Source organism: Salvia miltiorrhiza, chromosome 4 (genome assembly GCF_028751815.1).
Source record: "Salvia miltiorrhiza cultivar Shanhuang (shh) chromosome 4, IMPLAD_Smil_shh, whole genome shotgun sequence".
Classification (NCBI taxonomy): Eukaryota; Viridiplantae; Streptophyta; class Magnoliopsida; order Lamiales; family Lamiaceae; genus Salvia; species Salvia miltiorrhiza.
Genome location: NC_080390.1, coordinates 32051243 through 32067811, shown reverse-complemented (window position 1 = coordinate 32067811; position 16569 = coordinate 32051243). Strand labels below are relative to the sequence as shown.

The window sequence follows — 16569 nt, the reverse complement described above, 5'->3', positions numbered from 1 at the left end:
CTCCTATCTTAAGATCCCATAATCTTCTCATTTTTATTATACAATTTTTTAGAAGGAAAATATATGGTATTAATTAAGATAAATCCTCAAGCACAATATCTTGAATTCTAGAAGAAAAATCTACAGTCCAGTACTGTAGTTGTGGACAATAATTTGCAAACATTGTTAAACTATGAGCTGATTTATTAGTCGAACGAAGCATTGTTGAATTCCGACAAGAATATTGCTCCAAGCAGCTTTCATGATCCGAAACGAGATTCTCTTCTTCCTCTGGGTTCATTAAGATTCGTGCAACCAAACATTAATCCGTAAAAATGTCTACATGTGTGATGTTGTAGTAAATACACACCACAATCCCATTGATAACAAGAATAATTTCTCCATGCAAGGCATTTGTAGAGATGATCGTCTTCTTCAACTTAGCTACTTGAATATGACCTTCATGATCACGCACAATTATTGAAATACCAAAAGAACTTGTAATAAGATTAAACATAACATCAACGTCAACTCTGTTTCTTCAACTATGTTTGTCAACTCTGTATCTGTTTCACGGTCTGCTTAAACATATCTTCTAAAAGAAAATAATTTTATCATCAATAGTGCATAACTTTCATGGATCCTAACAATCTAGATGTCTACCTCAACTCTCAGTGGAGAATTATGAGTTGTGGAAGTTCAAAATCAGAAGCTACTTGAAAGCTCAACATCATATGATGTGGCAAGTAATCATAGAAGTCCAACTGATAAGCTCTCAAGTTGTCACTAGGTTTGTTAATTGATCACTCTATAGAACTTTCTTTTGAGAAAGTCAGCTTACATCAAGTATGCTGATCTAGTCAGCTTTCAGTAAATAGTTCAGTTCTACTTAAGCAATCAAAGCAAGCAAGAAAAAAAAATTGTAATTGGTGTATTCCCTATCCCCACGCACAGTACCATAGTACGTACTTGCTCAATACCTACATATATATATATTTGTTCAGAGTTGAATGTTTGTCTAGATATATTATACTAATCATGCACATATTTGGCTTAACATAGCTTTTTGAGAGATCAGTGCTGGTGCACATAACTGTTCAATTGCTTATTTCATCTCTCTGTTAGTTGTCGTGTCAATGTATGTATGCAACTTTGAGTAACAATGGGCAGCCATCAAATCAAAAAATTAGAAGCATCAAATTTTCTATGGACAAGAGTACTATCTGTTCTCACCAATAAGCACAGTATGTTCTTAACCAGTTGTAGATGTGATGTGGTTTCCCTGTTATTGATCGTATATATAGATGCAAACAAACTAAACTGCATTACCTAAGATGTAGCTTAGATGGTGGTAACGCTCTACTAAAAGTCATTATATCCTTACTGCCTACTTCGTTTTGATTCTTTACCCAATCACTTTACATCAAGCTTGTCAATGTGCTTTATGATGCATTTATGGTGCATTATCAATGTTCTTTTGATTTTTATTTTTCTTTCTAATGTTAGAATTTGGGCATGATAGTAGATTTATTTTCATTTATTTTTATTTAGGTTCTAATCATTTATTTGATTTGATTTATATAAATTTTAGCGTTGAACATGACACGATGAATGCATACGTGACAAGGAGCAAGGAACTTTGATGAAGATAGATGATCACTACTAGAAAAACGCTCATAGATAACGGATTTTATCCGTTATCTATGAGCAAAAAAACCGTTGTGTATAGTGGTGTTATCTATGATACGTATCATAGACAACGGTTAAAAAACCGTTATGTATGTGAGAATAGATAACGGTACGAGACGCTCATACATAACGGTATGAAACCGTTATCTATAATGATTATACATAACGGTTTATACCGTTATGTATGAGGATTTTTCCGTTATGTATTAGATTTTTTTTAATCATAGTTAACAGTTTTTTGCACTTTTTATAACGGTTTTAACCGTTATCTTTGATAGAAATACATAACGATTTTTTGCACTTTTTATAACGGTTTTTTGCACTTTTTATAACGATTCTAACCGTTATCTTTGATAGAAATACATAACGATTTTTTGCACTTTTTATAACCGTTTTTTGCACCTTTTATAACTGTAATATATTTTTTAAAATTTTCCTGTTATTTGTCTCGAAAATTAAATTAATAATTCTAAAACAACAAAATGACATTGACATCGGTAACATATATTATATAACATCCAAAATATTCATACATTATCTCCAGATCACAAAATACTCGTAACTAGGCAGGAGCTTTACAATATATCAGAAAACATCTTGAAAGTTATTTGACAAATCTAATCTAAAAACTTGTTCCTCTTTTGACACTCGTTTGCATTCGTCCTGAAAAAGCAAACAACAAGTAATAATTAGAAAGGCAAACAAGTTTTACTAATGCCATGTAACTTAAACTTCGAAGCAAAGAACTACTGGCTAAGCTATTTTGAACATTTTGTGCTTAGAAACATTGGGTCTAACGAGAAAGAGAATCATGGACCACTTGGCTAGAAGCATGAGCTTCAACAAGATATCAGGGCTCATACCTTGTACTTTTCTTTAATATCAGAAGCTGATACGGCTATTTCTAGCTGAAGTTTTGTCCCTTCCTCAGATGTAAGCAACTGCAGAATTTTTCCACAAATAAGCACAATAAGAATATTGGCCTCACAATTTACCTGAACAAGGCCATGAGGAGCTGCAGCAACAGCAGCATGAGGCATAGACTGGTTAGCAGTTGACATCCTGTAACACCCCGTTATTTCTTAGCTAAATTTAGAAGTATTTTGAACTTAGAAGTCAGGATGATTCACGCCGGATATAAAGAAAATGAATTTATTTTAATTCCAACAAAAGTGTTTTAAAAAAAAAACATTTGTAAATTTAGTTATTAAATTTATGTGCGTCGCATATTTATTTAATTTAGCATTCAAAGTATTTTCACGAGCTTTTATTTAAGCAAACACTGAATGATTATTACAGTTTTCATAGTACAACCTGGAAGACTTTTTATTTTATTTTATTTTATTTTTATTCCCACACCTACTCCCTCACCTAACATACGCCACCTACCCCTCAAAATAAGCTCCCACCTACTCCCTCATTTTTTCAAACTTAACATCACATACCCTCAAAGACCTCTTGCACACTTCACACCATTGGACAAATTCAAAGTTTACTTCAGCTAAAATCTTCTTTCTTTCGTTCACACAAATTATCCTTGCAAGAAAAAGAACTCAAGCTTAAGAGATTACAACATCCAAAACTATTCAAGGTTTAACTCTTTAAACTCCATTATTTGTGTTGCTGCATGTTTAAAGCATTCATTTTTATGTTTCATACTTAAAACATTCGAACTTTTTCCCAAACAGAGAGACACAAACACACATTCATTTCATCATCCCATCGATATATATATATGCATATGTGTATTTCAATATAATAACATGATGTTTATACATAAGAACAATGTGTGAATATATATATATATATATATATATATATATATGTTTACATACAAGGCATGAGTCTGTATTTGAAAGAAAAGAGAAGAAGTAGAACTATGTTTTTCCCTTTTGTTGTTGGTATCGTATGTGTGGTGGGCCGAGTCGAGCGGCGTCGGGATGGCGGCGAGCTCGCTGCCGGCCATCCGGCCAAGGGTAGGAGAGGGAGGCCGCGGCATGGCGGCTCTGCCCGCTGCTGTCGGGCCGAGGACGGAGAGAGAGAGGGTGAGAAGAGCGGCGGCTGTTTCGCTACGGTCGCCGGAGTTGCTGCAAATTGTGGAAAGAATCGGAGGAGGGAGTTAGGGGTTCTGGAGTGGGTCGAGTTTTGTGAGACAAGGGAGAAGGGGCGGCGACCAGCTACTGGTCGTGGCAGCCGGAGTTCAGCGGAGGGAGGCAGAGCTCGGCGGCCATGGCTGCTGTTGCTCGGCCACGGACGGAGGAAGAGAGAGGGAGTCGACGGCGCTCGTCGTCGCTTCCCTGAGTCGCCGGGGTTTGTGGAGTCAGCGGCGGAGTCTTGGGAGAGAGGGAATAAGATCTGCAGTTGTGTCATGTGTGTGCGTGTGATTTGGGGGAGGCGAGGGGTGACCAGCCGGCGGCTTCTCACCGGGAGAGAAGCCGTGGCGGCGGAGCTCGTGAGAGAGAGATCAGCGTGGTGTGTGCGACGGATTTGGTGAGGAACCGTGAGAGAGAGATTTGAGAAGAAGAAAAGAATCAGCGTGGGGTGAGGAAGAAGAAAAGAAGGTGTTGGGCTAGGTTTTGAGTTTTGGGCCGAGTTAGTTGAGTTGTTGGGCTTTTGTGTGGGCCGGTTTTTAATTTATTTATCAGATGGGCCCTATTATTGTTTAATTAACTTGGGATGCCCATTTTATAGTGGGCTGCGAAAATTTTTAAGAAAAAGGGGGAGGTCCTTGATTTAATTATTTTAAATGGGCTGCCCATTATTTATTAATTGAACTATTATTAGTTTGATTAATTTATTTAAAGGATAATTTTTATAATAATATTAAATTATTATTAAGTGCATATTTTAAGTAATTACTTATCATATGCTAAGCATGACATGACATTTCATTTGCATCATGAAATAAAAAGTATTTATGATTTAATTGGTTTTATTTATAATTCCAATTATTAAAGAAAGATGAGTAAGAATATTGTTGGTGTTCTTAACTCAAGATAAATGTTTTCAATTATTTATTCATTAAATTTTGAAAACCCGGCTAAGTGAATCATAGAATATTAAGCACTTCACCATGAATTAAGATTAGCTTCACGAGACCTATTAAGAATAGAATTTCTTGTAGGCTTTGTGACCAGGGGGATTAGCGCTGCTTTCCCAAGACAGGTTTATAAGTGATTATGATCTTCAGGCTTTGCCTAACCAGGTGGGCTTACTTTCCAAATGTATAAAGTATGATTGAGTTATTAAGCTCTAAATGTTTCATTTAAATGCAAATTATTTATTCAATGAAATGAAAACTGTTTATCCAATAAAATGTTTATGTGCACTCTGCTCTGTTTAAGGCTCGCAAAGTTAATCAATTGAGATTCTCTTATGACCTAACACGTTGTTTGAGAATTGTGTACACTCGTTAGCTGACCTGGTGGGTTGATCTCCATCGGGCACTAACTAAGAGGCGTTATAAGGGTGCTTGCTGGATGTGTTCCGAAGCATGTAATGTAAGGGCCTGCCTGGGTAGCGTCCCGAGGTCAATTCAACTTGTCTGAGTTACGTCCTCAGGGCAAGTGCAATGGGAGAAATGGATCCGTCGGTGGCTAAAAGGTCCGGGATCACAGCGAGTAACAGAAAGGGAGTGTGACATGTGCGCACAAATGAAAGAAAATGTTTTAACATGCTTAGAAGTACTTCTTTCAATTTAAAACCTTCTAAGTCATGTCAAGTATGATTGGATAAACTGTCTTTATTAAAATATGAGATGTTTCAGAAAATGCATGTCCACTAAGTACATTAGTACTTAGCCCAAAAATACTTTCAAATGTTTTCAGGTTGGCTGGCCGGTGCTGACGGGACGGAGCTGAGGCTAGGGTTAAATTCCTATTTTAGACTTCCGCTGTAGCAATTACTCATATCAGTCTTTTGTTTTTCCAACTTAAGATCTTCATGTTAAATTTCAAATGATATACCTGACCGAGCTTAGACTATTCACTACTAAATTTATGCCAATGAATGTCGGTTGTCAGAAGCATGAAACAAAACTTGTGATCCAAAGGGGCATAGCCCGACTCTCTATCTTATTATTCGGGTTTTAACAAGGTTGTTCCTTGTTTATTTCTATGAATTAGTTGTACCTCGATTATATTTATTCATTCAAGAATTGGGGTGTGACAGAATGGTATCAGAGCATGAGTTTTCTTTCATGACTCTGATAACCATAAGCTTTTGATGTTAAGTCTAGAATAGTATCTCTAGACTTCTAAGAATGTCAGAAGCCCTCAGCTCGCCGTCACACTGCCGCAACTAAGGTACGATAATAGTTTCAAAAATATATATGTATATTCAAAGTTATGAAAATTTTCATGAAAATGTGCGCCTTATGTTTATGATGTTATGTGAATGCTTTTTGTCGTGTTTGGGACTACCCGAACCCATAACGACTCAATGAATGTATTTCGTGTTTGGGACAACCCGAGCCCTTAACGAATCATTGTATGTATGTATGTATGGTCGAGTTAGATTCCTTGAATCTTTCCGGCATAAGCAAAGTTTTTCATGAAAGGGACATTTAATGTCCATATGACTCAAAATTTCAAAGAAAGCAAATATATGTATGTATGTATGTATGAATGAATGATGAGAAAGCTTTATGTTATCATTTTAGCTTCACTGCCTATATGATTAGAATGATGAGTTCTTTTACAAACCGTTTGAGAACCACCCAAGAATGTCTTAAGAATGTTAGTCGTGATAACACCGCTAGAACGGCATAGAATGGATTTATATGATACCAAAGATTTATGATTGAAGTACTTAGAAGTAAGTGCTTTAAGTTAGAAGTTGACTTAGAGCTTTATAAGAGATAAGAAGTTGACATGATTGGGGGCGAAGCTCCCATTTGACTGAGTGATTCGTTGTGCTGGGTCTGGCCAGCCCACATGACTAAGATCTCGGTGATTGTCAATTAAGATTTTTGATCTCGAGGTAGAGCGTCATCCCAATGTATAGACTCTCACTATGTAGTTGTCACAATAAGATTTTGCTTCCATCACGATAAGCATAATATGATTAGAATGAGTTCGTTTGTCACCAGTTCTCGAGACTATAGACATGGTGTTCTCACAATTAGAAAGATGCGATAACAATCAAGCTATGCAGCCGCACTGATAGTGAAGTCTAGTATCCCAAACTAGATTACCCAGATATGCAATTTCGAGGACGAAATTTTTATAAGGAGGGAGGGATGTAACACCCCGTTATTTCTTAGCTAAATTTAGAAGTATTTTGAACTTAGAAGTCAGGATGATTCACGCCGGATATAAAGAAAATGAATTTATTTTAATTCCAACAAAAGTGTTTTAAAAAAAAAAAACATTTGTAAATTTAGTTATTAAATTTATGTGCGTCGCATATTTATTTAATTTAGCATTCAAAGTATTTTCACGAGCTTTTATTTAAGCAAACACTGAATGATTATTACAGTTTTCATAGTACAACCTGGAAGACTTTTTATTTTATTTTATTTTATTTTATTTTATTTTATTTTTATTCCCACACCTACTCCCTCACCTAACATACGCCACCTACCCCTCAAAATAAGCTCCCACCTACTCCCTCATTTTTTCAAACTTAATATCACATACCCTCAAAGGCCTCTTGCACACTTCACACCATTGGACAAATTCAAAGTTTACTTCAGCTAAAATCTTCTTTCTTTCGTTCACACAAATTATCCTTGCAAGAAAAAGAACTCAAGCTTAAGAGATTACAACATCCAAAACTATTCAAGGTTTAACTCTTTAAACTCCATTATTTGTGTTGCTGCATGTTTAAAGCATTCATTTTTATGTTTCATACTTAAAACATTCGAACTTTTTCCCAAACAGAGAGACACAAACACACATTCATTTCATCATCCCATCGATATATATATATGCATATGTGTATTTCAATATAATAACATGATGTTTATACATAAGAACAATGTGTGAATATATATATATATATATATGTTTACATACAAGGCATGAGTCTGTATTTGAAAGAAAAGAGAAGAAGTAGAACTATGTTTTTCCCTTTTGTTGTTGGTATCGTATGTGTGGTGGGCCGAGTCGAGCGGCGTCGGGATGGCGGCGAGCTCGCTGCCGGCCATCCGGCCAAGGGTAGGAGAGGGAGGCCGCGGCATGGCGGCTCTGCCCGCTGCTGTCGGGCCGAGGACGGAGAGAGAGAGGGTGAGAAGAGCGGCGGCTATTTCGCTACGGTCGCCGGAGTTGCTGCAAATTGTGGAAAGAATCGGAGGAGGGAGTTAGGGGTTCTGGAGTGGGTCGAGTTTTGTGAGACAAGGGAGAAGGGGCGGCGACCAGCTACTGGTCGTGGCAGCCGGAGTTCAGCGGAGGGAGGCAGAGCTCGGCGGCCATGGCTGCTGTTGCTCGGCCACGGACGGAGGAAGAGAGAGGGAGTCGACGGCGCTCGTCGTCGCTTCCCTGAGTCACCGGGGTTTGTGGAGTCAGCGGCGGAGTCTTGGGAGAGAGGGAATAAGATCTGCAGTTGTGTCATGTGTGTGCGTGTGATTTGGGGGAGGCGAGGGGTGACCAGCCGGCGGCTTCTCACCGGGAGAGAAGCCGTGGCGGCGGAGCTCGTGAGAGAGAGATCAGCGTGGTGTGTGCGACGGATTTGGTGAGGAACCGTGAGAGAGAGATTTGAGAAGAAGAAAAGAATCAGCGTGGGGTGAGGAAGAAGAAAAGAAGGTGTTGGGCTAGGTTTTGAGTTTTGGGCCGAGTTAGTTGAGTTGTTGGGCTTTTGTGTGGGCCGGTTTTTAATTTATTTATCAGATGGGCCCTATTATTGTTTAATTAACTTGGGATGCCCATTTTATAGTGGACTGCGAAAATTTTTAAGAAAAAGGGGGAGGTCCTTGATTTAATTATTTTAAATGGGCTGCCCATTATTTATTAATTGAACTATTATTAGTTTGATTAATTTATTTAAAGGATAATTTTTATAATAATATTAAATTATTATTTTTTTTTTTGATCAGTGAAAGAGAAACTTTATTGGCAAAGAAAAGAGAGAACCCAAGGTACCAGAGGTACCAAGAGTATTACAGAAAAGCGAGTTTATGTTCACAAGAACACCAAGAGGAGAAGGGAACATTGACATCCACCAATTGGTTTATTTTGTTCCAACTCCATAATCTACCCTTCAAATCCAAAACGAGCTTCTTAGCATCCCATACCCTACCCTCAAACCTGCTCTCGTTTCTATATTTCCAAATCAGCCACACAATCCCAACCCAAAGAGTAAGAAGTAGTTTTCTCCCTTTCTTCCTTCTAGCGCCAAAGACAAAGGATTTAAAGTGTTGAGTAATACCTTTAGGCTTTGCTGTTTTAATGTCCAGCCATTGAAAAATTCCATCCCAGACCATCTCAACTTTGGGGCAATTCAAAAAGATATGTTCCGCCGTTTCTTCTTGCATCACACATGAGTTACACCATCTCTCTTCGGGACCAATTGCAACATTTCTCCTAAGCAAATTATCACATGTAGGCAATCTGTTAAGCAAGACTATCCATGCTGTCACAGCTGCCTTATGGGGAGTCTTAGCCTTCCAAACTTGAGCTGCGTCGCTACCCGTTTCCGTCAGCTGTCCGTTTTTAGAAGCCGCAATGGTATCATAACCCGTCTTTGTTGAAAAAGCTGCGTCTTTGCCGGGTTTCCACTGCCAGTCGTCTTCCTTCCCTGCACAAGGAGTAATATGAGAGAAAAAAGTCCTCAACTCCTCCCACATCCCTCTTTCCCTATCTCTCAGCTCCCTTCTCCATCCGATCTCCCAAATCCAGTTCCCGTTCTCCCAAAATCCCATCTCTCCCACACATCCTCTTTTGTTACCACATAGATTGAATAATCTAGGGAAGACGAATTTCAAAGGTTTACACCCAACCCACACCTCGTCCCAGAAGCTAATCCTCATCCCATCACCCACCCACCGAGAAATGTTACTAGAGAACCATTTCTCGTCCTTCTCCCCACTCTTCGCAATTAATCTCGTCCACCATCCCTTTCCCCCACCCCTATTCTCCAACCTGCATTCTCCCTCATATTTTAAGTAATTACTTATCATATGCTAAGCATGACATGACATTTCATTTGCATCATGAAATAAAAAGTATTTATGATTTAATTGGTTTTATTTATAATTCCAATTATTAAAGAAAGATGAGTAAGAATATTGTTGGTGTTCTTAACTCAAGATAAATGTTTTCAATTATTTATTCATTAAATTTTGAAAACCCGGCTAAGTGAATCATAGAATATTAAGCACTTCACCATGAATTAAGATTAGCTTCACGAGACCTATTAAGAATAGAATTTCTTGTAGGCTTTGTGACCAGGGGGATTAGCGCTGCTTTCCCAAGACAGGTTTATAAGTGATTATGATCTTCAGGCTTTGCCTAACCAGGTGGGCTTACTTTCCAAATGTATAAAGTATGATTGAGTTATTAAGCTCTAAATGTTTCATTTAAATGCAAATTATTTATTCAATGAAATGAAAACTGTTTATCCAATAAAATGTTTATGTGCACTCTGCTCTGTTTAAGGCTCGCAAAGTTAATCAATTGAGATTCTCTTATGACCTAACACGTTGTTTGAGAATTGTGTACACTCGTTAGCTGACCTGGTGGGTTGATCTCCATCGGGCACTAACTAAGAGGCGTTATAAGGGTGCTTGCTGGATGTGTTCCGAAGCATGTAATGTAAGGGCCTGCCTGGGTAGCGTCCCGAGGTCAATTCAACTTGTCTGAGTTACGTCCTCAGGGCAAGTGCAATGGGAGAAATGGATCCGTCGGTGGCTAAAAGGTCCGGGATCACAGCGAGTAACAGAAAGGGAGTGTTGCATGTGCGCACAAATGAAAGAAAATGTTTTAACATGCTTAGAAGTACTTCTTTCAATTTAAAACCTTCTAAGTCATGTCAAGTATGATTGGATAAACTGTCTTTATTAAAATATGAGATGTTTCAGAAAATGCATGTCCACTAAGTACATTAGTACTTAGCCCAAAAATACTTTCAAATATTTTCAGGTTGGCTGGCCGGTGCTGACGGGACGGAGCTGAGGCTAGGGTTAAATTCCTATTTTAGACTTCCGCTGTAGCAATTACTCATATCAGTCTTTTGTTTTTCCAACTTAAGATCTTCATGTTAAATTTCAAATGATATACCTGACCGAGCTTAGACTATTCACTACTAAATTTATGCCAATGAATGTCGGTTGTCAGAAGCATGAAACAAAACTTGTGATCCAAAGGGGCATAGCCCGACTCTCTATCTTATTATTCGGGTTTTAACAAGGTTGTTCCTTGTTTATTTCTATGAATTAGTTGTACCTCGATTATATTTATTCATTCAAGAATTGGGGTGTGACAGAATGGTATCAGAGCATGAGTTTTCTTTCATGACTCTGATAACCATAAGCTTTTGATGTTAAGTCTAGAATAGTATCTCTAGACTTCTAAGAATGTCAGAAGCCCTCAGCTCGCCGTCACACTGCCGCAACTAAGGTACGATAATAGTTTCAAAAATATATATGTATATTCAAAGTTATGAAAATTTTCATGAAAATGTGCGCCTTATGTTTATGATGTTATGTGAATGCTTTTTGTCGTGTTTGGGACTACCCGAACCCATAACGACTCAATGAATGTATTTCGTGTTTGGGACAACCCGAGCCCTTAACGAATCATTGTATGTATGTATGTATGGTCGAGTTAGATTCCTTGAATCTTTCCGGCATAAGCAAAGTTTTTCATGAAAGGGACATTTAATGTCCATATGACTCAAAATTTCAAAGAAAGCAAATATATGTATGTATGTATGTATGAATGAATGATGAGAAAGCTTTATGTTATCATTTTAGCTTCACTGCCTATATGATTAGAATGATGAGTTCTTTTACAAACCGTTTGAGAACCACCCAAGAATGTCTTAAGAATGTTAGTCGTGATAACACCGCTAGAACGGCATAGAATGGATTTATATGATACCAAAGATTTATGATTGAAGTACTTAGAAGTAAGTGCTTTAAGTTAGAAGTTGACTTAGAGCTTTATAAGAGATAAGAAGTTGACATGATTGGGGGCGAAGCTCCCATTTGACTGAGTGATTCGTTGTGCTGGGTCTGGCCAGCCCACATGACTAAGATCTCGGTGATTGTCAATTAAGATTTTTGATCTCGAGGTAGAGCGTCATCCCAATGTATAGACTCTCACTATGTAGTTGTCACAATAAGATTTTGCTTCCATCACGATAAGCATAATATGATTAGAATGAGTTCGTTTGTCACCAGTTCTCGAGACTATAGACATGGTGTTCTCACAATTAGAAAGATGCGATAACAATCAAGCTATGCAGCCGCACTGATAGTGAAGTCTAGTATCCCAAACTAGATTACCCAGATATGCAATTTCGAGGACGAAATTTTTATAAGGAGGGAGGGATGTAACACCCCGTTATTTCTTAGCTAAATTTAGAAGTATTTTGAACTTAGAAGTCAGGATGATTCACGCCGGATATAAAGAAAATGAATTTATTTTAATTCCAACAAAAGTGTTTTAAAAAAAAAAACATTTGTAAATTTAGTTATTAAATTTATGTGCGTCGCATATTTATTTAATTTAGCATTCAAAGTATTTTCACGAGCTTTTATTTAAGCAAACACTGAATGATTATTACAGTTTTCATAGTACAACCTGGAAGACTTTTTATTTTATTTTATTTTATTTTATTTTATTTTTATTCCCACACCTACTCCCTCACCTAACATACGCCACCTACCCCTCAAAATAAGCTCCCACCTACTCCCTCATTTTTTCAAACTTAATATCACATACCCTCAAAGACCTCTTGCACACTTCACACCATTGGACAAATTCAAAGTTTACTTCAGCTAAAATCTTCTTTCTTTCGTTCACACAAATTATCCTTGCAAGAAAAAGAACTCAAGCTTAAGAGATTACAACATCCAAAACTATTCAAGGTTTAACTCTTTAAACTCCATTATTTGTGTTGCTGCATGTTTAAAGCATTCATTTTTATGTTTCATACTTAAAACATTCGAACTTTTTCCCAAACAGAGAGACACAAACACACATTCATTTCATCATCCCATCGATATATATATATGCATATGTGTATTTCAATATAATAACATGATGTTTATACATAAGAACAATGTGTGAATATATATATATATATATATATATATATGTTTACATACAAGGCATGAGTCTGTATTTGAAAGAAAAGAGAAGAAGTAGAACTATGTTTTTCCCTTTTGTTGTTGGTATCGTATGTGTGGTGGGCCGAGTCGAGCGGCGTCGGGATGGCGGCGAGCTCGCTGCCGGCCATCCGGCCAAGGGTAGGAGAGGGAGGCCGCGGCATGGCGGCTCTGCCCGCTGCTGTCGGGCCGAGGACGGAGAGAGAGAGGGTGAGAAGAGCGGCGGCTGTTTCGCTACGGTCGCCGGAGTTGCTGCAAATTGTGGAAAGAATCGGAGGAGGGAGTTAGGGGTTCTGGAGTGGGTCGAGTTTTGTGAGACAAGGGAGAAGGGGCGGCGACCAGCTACTGGTCGTGGCAGCCGGAGTTCAGCGGAGGGAGGCAGAGCTCGGCGGCCATGGCTGCTGTTGCTCGGCCACGGACGGAGGAAGAGAGAGGGAGTCGACGGCGCTCGTCGTCGCTTCCCTGAGTCGCCGGGGTTTGTGGAGTCAGCGGCGGAGTCTTGGGAGAGAGGGAATAAGATCTGCAGTTGTGTCATGTGTGTGCGTGTGATTTGGGGGAGGCGAGGGGTGACCAGCCGGCGGCTTCTCACCGGGAGAGAAGCCGTGGCGGCGGAGCTCGTGAGAGAGAGATCAGCGTGGTGTGTGCGACGGATTTGGTGAGGAACCGTGAGAGAGAGATTTGAGAAGAAGAAAAGAATCAGCGTGGGGTGAGGAAGAAGAAAAGAAGGTGTTGGGCTAGGTTTTGAGTTTTGGGCCGAGTTAGTTGAGTTGTTGGGCTTTTGTGTGGGCCGGTTTTTAATTTATTTATCAGATGGGCCCTATTATTGTTTAATTAACTTGGGATGCCCATTTTATAGTGGGCTGCGAAAATTTTTAAGAAAAAGGGGGAGGTCCTTGATTTAATTATTTTAAATGGGCTGCCCATTATTTATTAATTGAACTATTATTAGTTTGATTAATTTATTTAAAGGATAATTTTTATAATAATATTAAATTATTATTAAGTGCATATTTTAAGTAATTACTTATCATATGCTAAGCATGACATGACATTTCATTTGCATCATGAAATAAAAAGTATTTATGATTTAATTGGTTTTATTTATAATTCCAATTATTAAAGAAAGATGAGTAAGAATATTGTTGGTGTTCTTAACTCAAGATAAATGTTTTCAATTATTTATTCATTAAATTTTGAAAACCCGGCTAAGTGAATCATAGAATATTAAGCACTTCACCATGAATTAAGATTAGCTTCACGAGACCTATTAAGAATAGAATTTCTTGTAGGCTTTGTGACCAGGGGGATTAGCGCTGCTTTCCCAAGACAGGTTTATAAGTGATTATGATCTTCAGGCTTTGCCTAACCAGGTGGGCTTACTTTCCAAATGTATAAAGTATGATTGAGTTATTAAGCTCTAAATGTTTCATTTAAATGCAAATTATTTATTCAATGAAATGAAAACTGTTTATCCAATAAAATGTTTATGTGCACTCTGCTCTGTTTAAGGCTCGCAAAGTTAATCAATTGAGATTCTCTTATGACCTAACACGTTGTTTGAGAATTGTGTACACTCGTTAGCTGACCTGGTGGGTTGATCTCCATCGGGCACTAACTAAGAGGCGTTATAAGGGTGCTTGCTGGATGTGTTTCGAAGCATGTAATGTAAGGGCCTGCCTGGGTAGCGTCCCGAGGTCAATTCAACTTGTCTGAGTTACGTCCTCAGGGCAAGTGCAATGGGAGAAATGGATCCGTCGGTGGCTAAAAGGTCCGGGATCACAGCGAGTAACAGAAAGGGAGTGTGACATGTGCGCACAAATGAAAGAAAATGTTTTAACATGCTTAGAAGTACTTCTTTCAATTTAAAACCTTCTAAGTCATGTCAAGTATGATTGGATAAACTGTCTTTATTAAAATATGAGATGTTTCAGAAAATGCATGTCCACTAAGTACATTAGTACTTAGCCCAAAAATACTTTCAAATGTTTTCAGGTTGGCTGGCCGGTGCTGACGGGACGGAGCTGAGGCTAGGGTTAAATTCCTATTTTAGACTTCCGCTGTAGCAATTACTCATATCAGTCTTTTGTTTTTCCAACTTAAGATCTTCATGTTAAATTTCAAATGATATACCTGACCGAGCTTAGACTATTCACTACTAAATTTATGCCAATGAATGTCGGTTGTCAGAAGCATGAAACAAAACTTGTGATCCAAAGGGGCATAGCCCGACTCTCTATCTTATTATTCGGGTTTTAACAAGGTTGTTCCTTGTTTATTTCTATGAATTAGTTGCACCTCGATTATATTTATTCATTCAAGAATTGGGGTGTGACACATCCAACCTGCAATCGCACTAGGAGGGGGAGAAACAACAGGCTGGCAAGGCTGCAAAAAGAAAGAAAGGCTAAGGTGCCAATAAATGACAGAGAGAATTAGCAGAGCTAAAGTCCAAATTGTATGCCAAGACCGTTTTGTCACCTCTGGTTGATAGATTAGCATGTAAACTCATGTAATGTCTCAGATAGAAAAGATAGGAAGATTATATTCTTACCTCAATTTGCTCCATGCTTTTACTCTTTTCAAGCTCCCTTGCATAGTTCACGCCTAGCAAGTAGCACACTCCAGTGTTCTGTTCGTCCTACATAATGTTAAAAAATTAACTATCATTAGAAAGAAGAATAACAACTATATGCAACTAGGAGACGGAATGCTGGAGGTCATAGTAAAAAGTACCTGATTCACTTCCATCCTGTTAATCCTAGAATCCTGACAAGAAAGTGTTTAAACTTTAGTTATTGACCCACCAATCAACCATAAAAAAGCATTACTAAATTAGAATAATATCCAAAAAGAGACAAATTGAAGTTACGAGGAGGGGAGAGATTAGTTACCATCATCTGAATTGTACGAGTAACATCCTCGATTTCTAAACTAATCGATGTCATATCACCTCGCAGTACAGACACCTGTTCAAATTTTACAGTCAGTAACTTGACAGGCTCAGGAAAAATAAGCGACAAACATGAGCCACTAACAAGTTACTCATTTTGCCTCACCTCCTCTTTCGTTGCTGTTGTATTATCAGCAACCACATCATATTTACAATCTACTCGGTGAATTTTCAACGACATATCTCTCTCAGTAACCTGCAAAATTAAAGAAAGTTCATGCAGGCACAGAAATGATACAACACTTTATCCAGATCCAATGCATTTAAACTGCATCCCAGGTGAAAATTTGCATAACTTTTATATCCTTTTAAAGCACGGGGAATGATTCAATTATGTAAAAGATCATACTTGCAACATGCAGTCCTTCATCAAAAACCAAAGAAAACTAAGTATCACATTGCAATAACAAATAAAAATACTGAGGAAAATTATGCCATCACCACAATGAAAAGTACTCAGAATTTAAAAGCTTACCGAAATGGAGGAGTAAACATTATCAAGCTGTTTAGCTACAGAAGAACATGCATCATTTAAGCCACCCCTTGTTGCAAACATCATATCAGAAATCTTCCAGCCCTTCAAGTGGATAAATATTTAAAAGTAGTGTCAATCAGCCAAGAAAGTAGAGGTGGTGAAATCTCCATGAAGTACGTAAAATGTTTCCATATGCAACATGACAGT

The 16569-nt window shown here is 38.1% G+C and overlaps 3 long non-coding RNA genes across 3 annotated transcripts; all 3 read left to right on the top strand.

The window, feature by feature from the left end:
* Window positions 1-3122: 3122 nt before the first annotated feature.
* On the top strand, window positions 3123-5784 carry LOC131019948 (uncharacterized). The gene is made up of 3 exons (XR_009100555.1): window positions 3123-3259; window positions 4793-4873; window positions 5496-5784. It is a non-coding gene; the product is annotated as an uncharacterized LOC131019948 (long non-coding RNA).
* Window positions 5785-7321: 1537 nt separating this feature from the next.
* LOC131019946 (uncharacterized) lies at window positions 7322-11699 on the top strand. The gene is made up of 3 exons (XR_009100554.1): window positions 7322-7453; window positions 10043-10123; window positions 10746-11699. It is a non-coding gene; the product is annotated as an uncharacterized LOC131019946 (long non-coding RNA).
* Window positions 11700-12560: 861 nt separating this feature from the next.
* On the top strand, window positions 12561-15271 carry LOC131019945 (uncharacterized). The gene is made up of 3 exons (XR_009100553.1): window positions 12561-12697; window positions 14227-14307; window positions 14930-15271. It is a non-coding gene; the product is annotated as an uncharacterized LOC131019945 (long non-coding RNA).
* Window positions 15272-16569: the final 1298 nt, after the last annotated feature.